The sequence below is a fragment of the Macrobrachium nipponense genome, chromosome 5 (assembly GCF_015104395.2).
Source record: "Macrobrachium nipponense isolate FS-2020 chromosome 5, ASM1510439v2, whole genome shotgun sequence".
Classification (NCBI taxonomy): Eukaryota; Metazoa; Arthropoda; class Malacostraca; order Decapoda; family Palaemonidae; genus Macrobrachium; species Macrobrachium nipponense.
The window spans coordinates 138640920-138659304 of NC_061107.1; the positions used below are offsets into that span (position 1 = coordinate 138640920).

At 32.5% G+C, this 18385-nt stretch overlaps 2 protein-coding genes and 1 long non-coding RNA gene across 3 annotated transcripts in view; 1 reads left to right on the forward strand and 2 right to left on the reverse strand.

Annotated features, from left to right (window-relative positions):
* Positions 1–18385, reverse strand: part of LOC135215670 (N-alpha-acetyltransferase 35, NatC auxiliary subunit-like) — a 739676-nt gene that overhangs the window by 500081 nt on the left and 221210 nt on the right. The gene's annotated exons all lie outside the window — the stretch shown is intronic.
* The window catches only part of LOC135215669 (uncharacterized), a 183185-nt gene that overhangs the window by 30977 nt on the left and 133823 nt on the right, over positions 1–18385 (reverse strand). The gene's annotated exons all lie outside the window — the stretch shown is intronic.
* LOC135215668 (FMRFamide neuropeptides-like) overlaps positions 9091–18385 on the forward strand; it is a 163410-nt gene continuing 154115 nt past the window's right edge. The window contains exon 1 of the mRNA XM_064250612.1: positions 9091–9221. The gene's annotated coding sequence lies outside the window, so the exon portion shown is untranslated. The remainder of the gene's footprint in view (positions 9222–18385) is intronic.

The window sequence follows — 18385 nt, forward strand, 5'->3', positions numbered from 1 at the left end:
GGGAAGAAAAACATGTGGATAGAATGACATGAAATAGGTTTAATTCCTTTTTTATCGCTAGTTATTGGGACATAACTGTCGTTCTGGCCTGTTTATGAATTACTGTATAACCATTCTTATGGAGTCGAAATGGTAAAATTGTAACTTATAAAATGTTTACTGAATTGTGAAGTTGTATCTAAAATCCCAGCTAATCCCAGTAGTCTCCTATTGCTCATTACTGTTTTACTTGTTAGCATTTGGAAGGAGCAATACATTAGCCTTTGGGATCCCCTCTTTTCCTCATTTAAACTAGGAGGCTAACCTTCACTGATTTTGCTTCTTATGAAGAATAAGAGTTTGCATTATCCAACACAGCGACTGTAGTTGTCTCTAATACTGGAAATACCGATGGCGAAAAATGTTATCTTCTTGTAAGATAACTTTGCGATAACATTGAGCCTCCTTCATTTTCATCTGTCCACGCGGCTGCGTAATATTATACAGCACAGGCCTATACCTCCAGGGGCTCTTGTAGGTGGAATCCTGTTCTACTATTATCACTGGCAATAATACTGGTAAGGAAACCTTTAGTGAAACATGATGAATTCATTTCACCAAGGGATCAGTAGAAGACTAATTTTGGTCGGACGACTGCAAAGAGAAGAGTCGGATTTGAGGTTTTTATAAAAATGCTCCTTGCTTAATCGTTTCTTGTCAGACATTTAGAAGACATTGGATTTAAATATGGCGCTTCACTGTTTTCTGTATACCTTTCATTCCCATCCTGTACTGAAAGATTCTAAAATCCATGACTCTCTCTGACCAAGGAAAATCATTGCCAAAGGTTAACTATTTACCTAAGTAACGTCCTCATTTACCAGTTCAGTCATTGCCAGGCAATATCCCACTGAATAAAATGAATCGAAGCTCACAAAAACTGAGGAAGTAAATGTGATGATTTGTAAAATGCTCAATTTTACCAAGCTCCTACATTTAAATTGATTAAAGAACCCACGAAAGAGACACTATTTGTTTTCACTAAAAAGATATTGGGGCTACAGGTGCACTGGGCGCATCAACAGTTGTGCGTGGGTGAAGGGCTAAAGGAATTGTGGTCGTTCTTACGACGTAAGAGAAGTCGATCACAAAGGCAACACTGTAAACATTTGACTGTTCATTGCGATGATTGACTATCATTAAATGGATGGGTTACATTTAAATCTCATAACTGTCGAATATAAGTTAAAAAGGCTTGTAAAATAGAAATGATCGTGACAGTTGAGTATCAGCATTTAGATCTCATAAACAGCACCATATATTAAATAGGGTTGGAAAATGAAACATTGACAGAAGAAGAAGAAGAAGAAGAAGAAGAAGAAGAAGAAGAAGAAGAAGAAGAAGAAGAAGAGCATTCCTTCGACGATAAACATAATCTAGTTAATTAGGCTTTTTAAAATACAAACTGAAAGAAGAAGAAGAAGAAGAAGAAGAAGAAGAATGAAGAAGAAGAAGAAGAAGAAGAAGAACAACAACAACAACAACAAACAAGAGCATTATTCTGAAGACAATGAACATAGTGTAACCTGTAGAGATAACCCTGATGATGTCTAAAAAAATTAATCACAAGTAATAAGAACAGTTTCCCAGATGGAAAATACAGCTGTTTTTTAAATCGGAAAATATAAAATAAAGATCTCCCCTTAGCTACCGTGTTTGAATGGTGTTGGCGTCCAGGTTGGTCGACTGTAGGCTTAGAAGTTATATGGAAGCTTTGTTATCATTTGCGACGAATTTGCTTTATAGGAAACAGTAAAATGTAAATTCTGATGGCTGGACTAAGCATAATTACCTGTATGTACATAGTTTTTTAATGGATTGATCAGGCAATATTAAAAGGTTCCGGTACTTTTCGTGCATTAATAAGAATAATAGTAATAATAATAATGTCGTTTAGCTACTCTACATGGAATCTATAGTTAAATATCGACATCTTCTGTTCTTAATTCTCGAAAAGCTCTGAACAGATTTCGATAGATAGCAGACAACAACAAAATTATTGTAGTTTTTTTTATACTGACCTTGACGTATAAGATGTGAAATAATAATAATAATAATGATGATGACAATTATTATTAGTATTATACATCAAGGTCGGTATAATAAATGAAAACTAGAATAATCATATTGTCTGCTATATATCAAAATTTATTCAGAGCTTTCGAGACGGATTAGAATCAAGAACAGGACAAGCTCTCGATATTCATCTATATATTTCTCGTATATTAGCCAAAAGAGATTATCATTATCATTATTATTCCGTTTATTTAGAATTTTCGTAGTCTTTCTGATGATTGTTGTGTGTGTGTGTGTGTTCTCGTTACTGTTAACTTGGACAGTGAGAGAACGTAAATAGTAGGTTCGTAAAGGAATTTGGGAGTAAATATTTAAATTATGATAGGGTGAAGGAAAGAAGTGAATCACAGAGTAGGTGAAGCAAGAAATAACAGAATGTGTGTGTGTGTGTGTGTACAACATTCTGCCAGTAATCCACCGATATTCGTCATTCTTTGGAGAGGAAAACAGAACGACAAACCTACCCGAGTTACTGGTAAAATGTGGTAATTCTGAAAAAGCAATAATCAGAAAGACAGAGACAACTATATAAACTGAATGCAGCCGATGCAGCTATAAATTTCAGCAATACGCGCTCCAAAGATTGATTGATTGATTACTATAACAATTTAGCATCGCCACAACTAGGTCATGATGCTGAACTTTATATAAAAGACCCTATAAATTTTAATAATAATCATTAAACAAAGAATCATTTAAAAAAATAATAAAAGATACAGGCAATTAGAAAATAATATAAAAAGGAAATATAAAACGAAAGGCAATTTTATGTATATAAACATGTACACTATTTCAGTTAGAATAAAAGCAAGGTACACAAGCATTATAGTTTATCTAAAATATCAGTGGGTATTATTATTATTATTATATTATTAATTATTATTATTATTATTATTATTATTATTATTATTAGCATGAAGCAGACCTTCTCGGATACATGTCTTACTTAAATGAATTTATCTTATAAAGAATTTTCTCTATTTTTCTGATAATTCCTTGTTGATAATCAGCGAGACTGCTAAGTAACTGGCCTATATTCATGGTATATTCGGGTATTTTGGCATTCAAAATACCACAGTAATACCAGGAACATAGGCCAATTACTTAGCAGTCTCGCTGATTATGTGATTATGAACTACGAATTATAAAAAAAGAGGAAATTCTTTACAAGATAAATTCAGTTAACTGCAATTCTTTTCAGTAAGATATAATAATAATAATAATAATAATAATAATAATAATAATAATAATAATAATAATAATAATAATAATAATAATAATAATTATATAATATATTATTATTATTATATTATGGTTGTGGTATTTTATGGATCCTGCTAAAATGTATTATCACTTCTATAGATGTAAGATATTTTATGAATAATCCTAGAACGTATTGTTATCATTATAAACGTAATATTTCATGGAACAAACCAAGGTTAATCAAACAAGCTTCAAAATAACTGTATACCTAAATCTAAACAGATATAAAAACAAACGGGAGACACGAACAGGAAATTTGATAATAGAAGTTACAAACAAAAGTTGGACGAATAGCTACGACTGCTCAAAACAAAACTTTACTACGAGCTGATATTTTTGTATATCATCGTTTACTAAGTCAGAATCAGTACTACAAAAGACCAATGTCATTGCCATGTTTTGATGGCTTTAAAAGCCTTATACAAAATCCATGAAAGGATGAAAGGGTGCATTTGATCCCCTAACACTATAGCCACGTTTAGGATTCCTTTAACTCAACGGATACCTCCCACATACATACAATAAACGCTCCTCTGAATATATGTAGGTGTTACGCATATTTTGTGATATAATGGAAACGGAAGTCATTAATAAAGAAAAATATTTGATATCTGTATCAGCTAATTCATTCTTAATATTCTCCTGTGTGTATACAACGTAGATAGCTAGTCTGAAGGAAAAATGGACCTAATCATTTTAGCTTTGTGGAACATATTACGAGACTTCACAAAACATGGAAGGGAAGGAGATTTTTTAAAATCCTACGGAATTTACTACCCACATTTCATTTACTCGGTTGGATACCGTTTTTGTTCCTCCTAGGTTCTGCCTTCGTATTTTCTCAGCAATATAAGGAAGAGTCTTAACATTTAATTAGATAAAAGAAGTAAGGAGAGAGCCCTGGTATAAAATTAATTCACTGCTACCAATTAATACAGAGTTTGATGTGATTAGATTTAGATTGCTATTTTCGTATCGTTCTCCTATTCCTTTACAGTTCCATTAAATAATTGTATTTACTTTCTCCACATTTTAATATTTTCCTGTTTGTACAAAAAGTATAATGGTAAAAAAGTAATTAAAAAAGAGAGCTAAAAAGAACTGTTATTCCATAAACAGCCTTGTCAATTCATAATTCTATATTAAATCTATATGACTACAATGAACTAAATTAATACATCAGAGCTCGACAGTACCGTCCAATTTTCGACGATTTGTCGATACGTCACTCAACAAACGAGCCAAATGGCTGAAATTTCTACAAGATTTGAGCAACTAAGTCATCATTTTCCGTTATGATTTTGAATGTGTCATCGTGGTGATTCTCATATCCTATAGGAAAAGTCTTCGTAGCCTCACAGTAGAGTTTCAGGACAAGAAACGGTTACGAATCCTATTTTTTAAAAAGTTTCTATGATCATTTTCCTGATAATACAACTCAGTCTCGCATGGAAAAATGGCAGCTAAGGCTGAAGGACCTGAGAAACTGCAAGAGCAAAGTAGATATATCGCGTTTTTTATAATCTTGCTGTAAGACAATGCCTGAGTCATTCAGAGAAAGGTTTCAGTTCTCTGCTGCAATGTGTACAATGCTGAATGAAACTCTCAGCTGGCAGTGGTGGTCTGTGTTGTTGCGGTGCCAGACGCACGATCATGAGCAAGTTTAACCTTAAATGAAATCAAAAGTACTGAGGTCTGCCATTTGGTATGTTTGATGACTGGAAGGTGGATGATCAACGTACCAATTTGAAGCCCTCTAGCCTCAGCAGTTCTTAAGATCTGAGGGCGGACGGACAGAAAAAGCCATCACGATAGCTGTCTTTTACAAACCTAAAAATGAACGACATATTAATGAACCACTCTCTAAGAAGCTGAAGAGGAAAATTTTACTTAAATACTTAATATTTATGCCAGACAGTTCTAGAGGTTAATACTGAAGGTAATAGTGGCACAACTATTTTTCATGACTAAGTAGCTTAATTTCCTGACCTGGCCTGGTGCATTATTCGTTAACTGCGTCGTGCTCGTCCGATAACGAGCTTAAGAAGTCATCTTTTATTAAAGAGGAGAGGGAGAGAAATGCAAAGTAATCTTTTGTCCTTTTCACTGATATTATATTATAAAACTATTACCTACGCGTCTAAAGGTATGGATGTGAGTACCTACGTATGTATGCACAGTACTCTTCTTATTCTTTTTGTATTATCGGTGACTATGACTTTTATGTATTTATGAATGTATGGATGGACGTGTGTATGTATTAGTCTTCGTATTCTTTTGACATTAGATATTATTATTACTATCATGTATTATGTATTTAAGTTTGAATCAAAACTAATTTCTTGTGTCGATTACGAGACTTCGTCTCCAACTTCCCGCCATGAACAAAAAACACCGTTCATTATTCACCCGCATCTATTTCAGTCTCGCATTCAGCGATGTTGCGGCGATGTTCACAGATGTTTCCTTGATGTTCATCTCGTGTCCACACGACACGCAAATGAAATATGGAATCTTTGGTTCTCGTCTTCAGACGCAAACATTTAGCTACCTTACGTTCCAATCGAAACACTCACATCGCCACCCGGAAGGAGGTTTTCTATGCTGTCGCTTATGATACATTTCTAGGAAGTGTAATGCTGTGCCAGAATATGTAATGAGCCATATATATATACATGTATGTATGTATGTATGTATATATATATACATGTATACATAATATATATGTGTGAAGATATATTCGTACACACACACACACACACACACACACACACACATATATATATATATATATATATATATATTATATATATATATGTTCAACAAATCATATCAGAAATAACATGACGCTTCCTTGTAAGAGCCCTCTTATGAATATGAAGTACCATAAACCAAACAGAGAGGAGAGACAACGGAGTCGGATTGTTTCTGCGCCTTTTATCGAGAATATCTTCCCACACAATCACGCAATGCAAGAGACATGGTAGATATGGCATCATTATTGCACAGTATGTGGATAAGAAAAAACGTAGATTTGTTCATACGTTGGTGTATAGTTACTTTTCTGCATATATAAACATATATACATACACACATATAAGTATGTACATATAAGAGTATATATATGTGTGTGTACATTTATATATACATATATATTTACACACACACACACACACACACACACACACATATATATATATATATATATATATATATATATATATAATATATACACATATAGGTGTGTGTGCGTGAGTATGTTTGAGTTTATGTACGTATGTGGGTCTGTGTTTATTTGTTAGAAACGATGACAATGTAGTCTGAAATCTCCATAGTAGTTGAATGGTAATTTTTGTAATAATTCAAAATGACTTGGATCCCCGGGTGTAGAAATGTTTAAACCTCAGCATTATTCATTACTTCTAGAAAAACTTGCTCTTTCAGAAAAGTTCATCTGTATATTCTACGATCGACGCATTACAGCAGAAAAATAAGAGTTTAAGCTCTATATTCCTAAACGATAATTTAAAATGCACTTTATATTCAATCAGGTTTTGCTATCCATTTTTCTGGAATAGTTTTATTCAGAAAACTATTTTCACTCCCTTTAAAGAGGAACGGATGTTTAAATTTAATATTCTCTTTGGCAATGGGTCCCTGAAATTGTTTGTGGAAAAAGTATCTTAAACTTAAAATTCCCTTTGAAATGTTTTAATTCCCTCACAGGAGAAATTTGGTTCAAATTCACCATTCTCTTTGACAACGCTTTTCTACCTTCCTTGGGAAAAATCGTAAATGAATTATGAGTCCGTGAAGGTGATTGCCATTGCTCCGTAACCAGGGCTAGTCAAGGACTATTCATTGAAGCACTGGACCCTTCGGCCGCTTGGCTGTTCGGATAAGGATTACCCTGCATATGAAAGCCCAACCTTTACACCATTTCACCTTTCGCTGGGGGATTTGACCGAAATCCCTACAAAAAAAAAGAAATAAAAGAAAAATAGCGAATGAAACAAACAGAAATAAGTGAAAAATTGAGTCCTAAAGATGCAATACTGAGAAATGTTGCAACAAGTGTAGTGGCGTCGGCAAATGGACTTTGTTTATTCTTTATGCATTATGATTTCTGCAGCCTGAGTAATCAGTAAGATGCTGAACTGATGAGGCAACAATGAAGATTTCTGTCATCATTTTTTTTTCTTTCCTCTCCGTTTCTCTTCTCTGTTTTCCTTGTTCATAGATATAAACCTTTTCAATAAGTGAAATAAGTGATCTAGTCGGTTTCGACGGTCATAGGTTTTAGCCTCACATTACCGAGTGGCGGTTAATTGGTCAGTCAACTGTAGGTAAGAGGTATCGGAAACGACATTCTTCCTGATCTGGACGATTCATATCAATACTTAATCTTAAGCAACAGGTGTCTTCCTGAGAAGCAGCTGATGGCAATGATTACTCATTCGTGAACGAACTCCTGCCGATAAAGGCCATGAATATCTCCCGTAATGGAACGTAGAAAACGTTAATGGTGACGAAACAAAATGAAGATGAATAGAAAGAGGAGAAAAGTTAACCGAAACGATACAAGAAGGAAGACAAAGAAAACCAGTAACCGCGAAATAGGAAAATTTATAACTAGGAGGGAGGTAATAAATTATCAATAATTTACAGTCTGAGTTCTTGATTTAGACAAGAATAAGACGATTATTTACAAGGGTGTTAGGGTTATCTGAAAAGAGTAAAGAATAAGAATTTTGAATGATAAAGATTCTAAAATATCAATTTATCTTACGACATTAGGATATGGCGCATATATATATATATATATATATATATATATATATATATATATATGTATATATATATATATATATATATATATATATATATATATATATATATATATATATATACACATTTCAGAACCTTTATAATTCAAATACTAATACTTTTCTCACCCTTGTAATTTTACGTCTTATTCATGCCTAAACAAGAACTATAGCAATAAATGATCGAAAGGATTCTTTTTTTAAGCAAGTTATTTTATCTCCCATCATAAATAGCACTGCCCTCCATATTCCCTGTTTAATATATATATATGTGTATGTATATACACATATATACATGTATGAATATGCCATACACTAAACAAAGGGAAGGTAATATTTCCACTTTCTAAGTTTCAATCTATTTTGTTTAAGTCACTTTCTCTCGCACTTCATAAAATGAAGAAAATTCTAAGATTACGGTTTCTTTTTGACGACAGAAGAAAAATAATCAGACTAATAACATGTAATGAAAAAATTGGATAGCAGAAGTCTGAATGGCACGTGGGCGATTTAATTGAGGAGATCTAAGCAAATTTCTGGCCGTCTGCAAACTCCTCTTACAACGGAGCAGCCATCCAAACACTTGGGGTCTTTTAATCTAATCCCTTGCGAGGGAGAAGAAGAAGAAGAAGAAGAAGAAGAAGAGGAATCGCATCACTCCACCTAAAACGATTCCTTCCCACCACAGGAAACATGACCAATTCTTAGGATCTGGTGTGGCCCCGACAGCACTCCCACGTGAAATTCGCTCGAGGGGGACCTTTTGACGAAGTCCTCGAAGTCCCATTGGTCTCCGAGACCAGAGGGGGGCGTGACCTCTTTGTGGGCGGAGCGTGGGAGAGTCGAAAGGTGGAGGACTCATAAACGGCAACAAGTGTATTAGATCTTGCACTCGCCGCGTCCGACACGGAGGTGTTGCACACACACACACACTCTCTGTCTCTCTCTCCCTTGGCCACACGTTTCCCCACCCACCCCACAACACCGTGGTTCTCTCCGGGCGCTGCACCCAAGAGGGTAAGTCCTTCCTGCATCGTGAGGTGCAAGATTGCATTCGTTTGTAGCGCTTTGTTTCTGCCAGTTTTGAACCATTTGTTGATTTTCCTCTGCATCATCTTATTGTACTCAGAATATGCACACGTACACAAAAAATGGTGATTTATGGACATCACTTTAGTTTAGAGGATTCATCGTGACGAATGAATGTTCCACTGAGATTTCTGGAACTAGAATAGAGCTAGGCCATTGGCGTATCTAAAACAGAATTTCCTTTTACTTCCAATGTCACTTTAAATAACTAACACTTAACTCCTTTATTTTGTTATGAAATAAACGTTACTTTATATTTTTATACAAGTTGATATCTGTGGAAAGTAAATCATATTAATGACTGCAGATCAATAGGCATAGCCAGCCAAAATCGAAGCTGATAGATTTCCAGTAGTGAAAATAGGTTGAAACTCTTAGTGGCTTTTGATAAATAGTATGTCTGTGTCTCAGTTGCTCTGATGTTCCGAATATACACACGTAGTTGCTATCTCTTCTTATCCTGTTTTCTCTCTCACTCCTATGCTCTCATAAATAGATATATATATATATTATATATATATATGCGTAAAAAATCACAGTAGATGCACGTGACTTCATTAAATAAGCGAATACCACAGGAAAATGATAGGCCGGATTCCAAGCGCTTACGTCTTTACTAATGTCTCAGTAAAGATGAAAGCGCTTGGATTTCTGCCTATCATTTTCCTGTGGTATCTGCTTTTATATATATATATATATATATATATATATATATAGTAATTAATAATAATGTATGTAATTTAAGTAGTATGGAAGTATATAAGAATATAATTATATAATATATATATATATATATATATATATATTATATTTATATATAATATATATATAGAGAGAGAGAGAGAGAGGAGAGAGAGAGAGAGAGAGAGCGATGCAATTTTTGTTCATGATGGGTTACTGTCCATAAATGCAAATAGCTATATGTTATTACGTCATACACCTCAAATATTGCAAGTTCAAAGTGAGCCAACCGTATTTGATGGCGTGGTGGCAAAACATGTATAAATAGTTTCACTACGCATGAATCATGCACAAATACACCCACGCGCATACATACGTACAAAATGGCTAATATATATATATATATTATATATATATATATATATATATATATATATAATATAATACACACACACACACACACACACATATATATATATATATATATATATATTAGCAGAGCCAATGGGAAATTTAAAAAAGAAAAAACAGAGTGCCAAGTACTTTCGTGTATTTAAAACATCTTCGGGACACAAAGTAATACAGAACATAAAAACAAGTGGGCAAGAAAGCTCTCGCAAAAGAAAAGTGAAGAAAAAAAAACAAAAAATATGAATAAGAAAGCCATTACAAACAGAAACAATATTCGCCTAGATCATCCAACCACTCACCACCCCAACAAGTCAAAAGAAAGAGAGCAATTGCCCAATGACCTCATTACTTACAGAAAAGAAAAAACTGACGAATGGTCAACCAGTTTATAAAACAACCGAATTCACAATTATGAATAGTAACAATAGTAACGTCACTAACAATATACCTAAAAAGACATCACCAATATATAAACGACAAATAATATTAAAATAACTGAATAAACAGTAATATGAATAAGAAATACTGTTCATTCAGTTATTTTAATAATATTTGTCGTTTTTAGGTATGTTGTTAGTGACGTTACTATTGTTACTATTTATAATTGTGAATTCGGTTGTTTTATAAACTGGTTGACCATTCGTCAGTTTTTTCTTTTCTGTAAGTAATGAGGTCATTGGGCAATTGCTCTCTTTCTTTTGACTTGTTGGGGTGGTGAGTGGTTGGATGATCTAGGCGAATATTGTTTCCGTTTGTAATGGCTTTCTTATTCATATTTTTTTTTCTTTTTCACTTTTCTTTTGCGAGAGCTTTCTTGCGCCCTTGTTTTTATGTTCTGTATTACTTTGTGACCCGAAGATGTGTTAAATACACGAAAGTACTTGGCACTCTGTCTTTTCTTCTTTAAATTTTCCCAGTTGCTTCAGCTAATAAACAAAATCACGTGCGTACTTTTGTGATTTCTTAGTATGCATGTGTATATATATATAAATCAACTCTTATATTCATGGTAGAAACTATATTTGTGTCTTTAAACCAGTAAATGAATGAATTATATACATACTAGTATATATATATATATATATATATAGTATATATTCATGTATGAAACGATATTCATGTACTTTTATACTCATAAATGAATGAATTTTCAATACATCATATACTATTATAAATACATATAACTATATCTATAGATATTAATTGATGATATTTTATAACTAGACCTCAACGAAAAGTAAAGACAAAAATGTCCCCAAGAACTGAACAGAATGGGACCAGAAAAGCATATATTTCGGTCAGGGTCTCATCTTATGATCTTATCCCATACTAGAGTAAAAATGCTTATTAAAGTGGTTCATGATATCATCAGAACTACAATACCTTCCGTTCAGCCACTGTTTTATCCAAAAAAGCGTTTTTCGCTCTCATGTCTATACATGTGTATCTATATATATATATATATATATATATATATATATATATATATATGTGTGTGTGTGTTTGTGTGTGTGTGTGTGTGTGTATGTATATATATATAATTATATATATGTATGTATATATATATATATATATATATATATGTGTGTGTGTGTGTGTGTGTGTGTGTGTGTGTGGATCATAAGTATATTTCATCTTGCTCAGGTTCAAGAAAACGGTTTCAACTAATGAATGACGAGGACATGTCGCTCTTGTGACGTAGCCTTGACTTAGATATGCAGCTGAAACTATCGGATGAGACGAAGATCAAAAGAGGGTTCTTGTACTCATAATTCAATCAAACTGTGTGTGTGTGTGTGTGTGTGTGTGTGTGAGAGAGAGAGAGAGAGAGAGAGAGAGAGAGAGAGAGAGAGAGAGGAGAGAGAGTAAATAAAAGATTTTTTGTGACGTACATCTCACTTTATCGTAACGATTATATTGATTGTTTTCAGATAGTTACTTACAAAGAACCGAATCTAGAAGTTTCCTCGAAACCAACTTATGGATTTTTTTTCTTTGCCAGCATAAATGGTAAATTCCGACCTTAAACCTTAGTTCAAGTCCTCGGCTGAGATGTTCACTTGTCTATGATTTTCTTGTGTACGACACCGAGATGAATAGATAGATAGGAAAAAGTTTATTGAACTTTACATGCACTGCAAAACAACTATATCATTCTCCAGCGGTGTTTTGTTATATAACATAAAATTAAGTGTAACTTACTACATACAAAGGGAGCATTTACAACCACTGTATGCAAATCCGAACATGAAAGTAAAGCCAAACTCAAGGAAATAATATTTCCTGATGAATAACACAATTTCGTTAGAAATTCGTTGGGGGAGACATTTCCTGAAGCAGAACAACAGGGCTCCTCTCGGAGGGAAGTGAAAAGACGGTTCAGGGAAGAAGCGTTGCTCCCCCATCTGGAGCGACACGACCCTTTGACCACAGTCAAACAACCTTCACTCATTTCATTCTTGATACCTGTTTCCAACACTCCGAGTTTTCAGTACAGCGTATAATGCTGTATGAAACTTTCAGCCACGGCCCGAATGTGGCCTGTGTTATTGGTGCATGTCGCGGTGGCAGACGCATGATCATGCCTAATTTTAACATTAAATAAAGGAAAACTACTACGGCTAGAAGGCTGCAATTTGGTATGTTTGATGATTGGAGGGTGGATGATCGACATACCAATTTACAGCTCTCTAGCCTCAGGAGTTTTTAAGATCTGAAGACGGACAGAAGTAGTGCTGACTGACAGACAAAACCATCTCAGTAGTTATCTTTTACATAAAACCTAAAAAATGGGGGGAATGGCAATGGAGCAGTTTATCCTGTGGTTTTCATATACTGCAATAGACGTCGAGTTATGATAGCATCATTAGATGCTGTCCTTCTCTTCTCATCCTGAATACGTCGTAGAGTACTTATAAAGAAGCGCAACTTTCTGTTGACCCTTTAATGCCCTTGTGCCTCGTCGATATATTTATTCCACATCAGATTTTTGTTTGTTTCCAAATGTACATTTCGCAGTCGCCTTAGGGGTAACCATTACCGCGTCGTGTTTCTCCCTGAAGCCTCTCCAAGAAAAAGATCGGGGTAAGGCTTAAGTTGATAGAGCAAAGCCATAGTTGTCACTGCGAAAATAGACGTTATTGACATGTAATATGTATACTTTTAGTACTGTATATATACGTATATCGCTTTTATTGTGAATAATGATGTGGCTCGTCTAAGAATTAATAGATTTCTCCTTGACATTTGTCCTTTGGGTTTCATGCAACAAATACACATTTTTCGTTGATAAAGTTCTTCATCATTATCCGGTACTGATGAGGCAAGATGTTACTTTTTCTTGAAAGTCATGCTTTTTGTCGCTTCCTTGATATACGTATGCACCTCTAATTATGTTCTAATTTAGCTATAACAATATCTCTTCTTTTTACTCCACTTCTCTCTTCTTCTTCTTCCCCATTATATGAGACTTTTTCGAGAACTTCCTTCTCATGGTCTTTCTCACACCTATGAACCTTCTCGGGTGAATTTGGATCTTCCATAAATGTACAAAATACAAATAGAAAGTTGCATCAAAAAGCATCTTAGTAGGGAGTTAAGAATATTATTGTCTCAGAAAGCTAACACAGGTGTTTGCATTAAGTTAAATAGAAGTAGACTAATGTCTACGAAAACAAAAGAAATTTGGTTCTAGATTATTATAGTTCGAGGAATGTCTAAGCCCCTATATAGCAAAACACGCTCTTTCTTATTTTTCCGAGTCGCTTTCGGGTACTCACATCTCCGGCGTTGGAATTGAACTCTCTTGGCAAACAATGCTGCGATCGGCTCTTCGACAAGACAAGAATAGAAGCTTTCAAGGTGTAGTGATATGTGTCTCGTTCTATTTGGAGTAATCCTTTACAATACGAAACAAATTGCAATTCTACACCAACATATTTATACATACATACATACATACATATACATATATATATATATATATATATATATATATATACATATATATATATATATATATCATATATATATATATATATATATATATATATATAATCTATATATATAATATTATATCATATATATATATAATATATATAATAATTTCACACACAAATATATATAAATATCATTTACATCATACATACAACATACATACATACGTACATACATACATATAATATATATATATATATATATATATATATATATATATATATTATATATATTATATATATATATATATATATATATATATATATATATATTTCATATATATATAAATATATATATATATATAATATTAATATATTATTATAATAATTATTTACACACAAATATATAAAATATATTTACATTTACATACATACCTATATATATATATATATATATATATATATATATATATATATATATATTTACACACACACTTATAGTGTACATACATACATACATGCATGTATGTTTATAATATATATATATATATATATATATATATATATATATATATATATATATATATGTACATACATGCATACATACCATTCATCATACATACATACATAACATACAACATATATATATATATATATCATATATATATAATAATATATAATATTATATATATAAAAGAATGAAAAACAGCTTCGAAATATCAAAGGCAAACATAAAAACAATAAAAGTAAAATACAGAACAATCAAACAGCCTAGTCAAGAGGCAAATACTTCACAGCCCAAAATTACACTTAAAGAACAAATACTACATACGGAAAAGGAACTACCAAGCAGTCAATTACATTTACGAAGGTGTCATCAATACACTTCGTAAGCCAGTTAACTAGTTTATATGGTCCGTTGCTAATTTTAAAAACACTACTTGACTTATATTTTATTATACTAGATTCTATAATGTTTCTTTTAATAATATCTCTACAAAATAAAATTTCCTTTTGATTTTTCCAATTAATTGCATGATTAAAATTATTCATATGTAGAAAGAGGGCACTCGATGTACTTCCTTACACGTACACAATATTTTTGTTGATTTAATCTTGATGCCAATAGTTTGCCATTTTGACCAATGTATCTTTCATCACAATCAAAGCTAATCATTTAAAATTCGTAATTAATGTTACAGCTTATGAGACTACTTACAAAATCCACATTATTTTTTACTGAAACTGTGAACCGATTTTCAGTTAGATTAAATGCGCTTGTTCCCTCTATAAAATTCACACTTGAGGAAGAAAAAGATTCAATTTTACCATTTTTAGATGTAAGTGTGCAGAGATAGGGTAACAGATTAAAATTTTCTGTTTTTAGGAAACCTACAAATGTATGTTCTTACATTCACTTTTACTCCAATCCCCATTTGAAAGTTAAACTCTAGTTTCTTTTATGTTTTCAAGAGCTTTAAGAATTTGTTGTCCTGAATTTTTAGAAGACGAGATTGCCAAGATTTATAATATTGCTTTCAAATTGAAGTATCCGGCATTTTTAGTTGATGTTGCTTTAAGAAAGGCTAAGAAAACATTTTATGCATTGGACCGTGTACAGGTTTTGACCCTAGTAATTTGCTTGTTTTACCTTTTGACAACAGGTTTCTTTCTTTGCCAAAAATGTTTAAACTTTTTAATGTTAATGTTGTTTTTAGTAACACTCAGTCTGTAAGAACAATTTTAATGAGGAACTCTCCACATTTGCAAACGGGTTGCATTTATGAAATTCCATGCAGAGATCGTGATAAAATATACATTGGTCAAAATGGCAAACTATTGGCATCATGATTAAATCAACAAAAATATTACGTGTAAGGAAGTACATCGAGTGCCCTCTTTCTACATATGAATAATTTTAATCATGCAATTAATTGAAAAAATTTCAAAAGGAAATTTTATTTTGTAGAGATATTATTAAAAGAAACATTATAGAATCTAGTATAATAAAATATAAGTCAAGTAGTGTTTTTAATATCAACAACGGACAATATAAACTAGATAACTGGCTTACGAAGTGTATTGTTGACACCTTCGTAACTATGTAATTGACTGCTTGGTAGTTCCATTTCCGTAAGTAGTAGTCCTTTAAGTGAAATTCTGGGCTGTGGACTATTTGCTTCTTGACTAGGCTGTTTGATTGTTCTGGATTTTACTTTTTTTTATGATTACCTTTGATATTTCGAAGCTGTTTTTCATTCTTTTATATATCATACCCTGATGAAGTGTATCAAGAATACACGAAAGCGCTAGGTACTGCTGCTTTTCATTTTTCCTGCTGGCTCTTGATATACAATCTTCACGTGTTACTTGTGATCGTATAACATATATAAATAAGTAATTAATATGTAAATATATACATAAATGTGCACGTATGTATGTATGTATGTATGTACTATGTATGTATATATATATGGTGTATATATGGTTTTTAGCATGATCATTTGTTATAAAGAATTTTTTAATGAGATATATGTACAAGTTAACCTTAAAATGTATTTCATGAAGAGGTACATACAAGTTGCAAACGTAAATCATTTGTGCATATGCTTATTTATACATGCAATAAATGAGTTAGAAATCAGATAATTCATGTCGGTTTTGATAATCTGTTTATTATCTACTGTATTTCTCTGTGGGATGTCATTAAAAGGTGCTGACGAGGCAAAACATTTACACATAAAAAAAGGGAAGAAACGAAGAAGTATAACGGACTAACATATTCTTCTAAATCTTAAATCTTAGTCATTCTTTGATGATTACAATAGAGGCATGAATTTTTCGTTCTCATTTCATTCGCTTGAAAAAAAAAAGTCCAAACAGATAAAAAAAAGTTGGACTTGTGTAAATTTGATATTTACAGAAAATGTCTTCATGAATGAGACCTTCAATTCAAATCTTGGCCCCTTGGCAATGCATGTTGAGATGAGGCTTTGTCCTTCCCGATGTCTTGGGCATCCTAGGAATTCGTTGTGAATTTTTTTTCAGCCAAGTACTGCGTTGAGAGAATAATATACTGATGAACAATAAACACGCCTACGCTTCAGACAAAAGCAGAGACAAACTTCCAAGGCACAAGGATGTGATTCAAGTAAATTATCAGGAACCATTGACCGTTTTCAGAGATTGGATTCAATTATGAACCTCCAGCCACCGGCCCCGGATCTTTTGAAGGGCGCATCCAGGCTATGCACAGGGAAGGTGTAATATATATCTTCCGATATCATTTTCCTTCCTGCCTCGCTCTATGAAACACCAGTCGCTCATTCACTCATTCATCCCATCCTAATTAGACGCTCCAGAGCGAAGGGGAGAATAGATCACTTCTTTGTTGAAATCAGACAAAGGAGGCCACAGCAGGAAGTTCCTCCTTCAAGGCACCAACTTACTTCAATTTTCGCTGGATTTACTTATGGGTGCTCGGGAAAGGAAAGAAAAGAAAGGAAAGGAAAGGAAAGGAAAGGAAAGGCTTCGGAAAAAATAGGAATTACCGTGCGGAATGCGGAGAGTAAAAAGGAACAAACTGTAGATAAATGAAGATATTCCTTATATATATATATATGTATGTATGTATGATATATACAATATATATAATATATATATATATATACATACAGTATATATGTATATCTATATACATTTATGTATATATGTATGTATATATATATATATATTATATAAAAAAACATATATATTTATATATATATATATATATATATATATATATAATACATATATATATATATATATATATATATGATATATATATATATATATATAAACAAACTTATACATACATACACAGTTTTATATAATATATATACAGTCAACACATATATGATTATATATATAGATTATATATTATATAGATATAGATATGTATATAATACATACAATGTTTATATAAAATATACAGTACACATAATATTATAGATAAATTATAATATATATATAATATATCAATATATATAGATATCCCATATATGGTATATCGAAAGCCCAGGT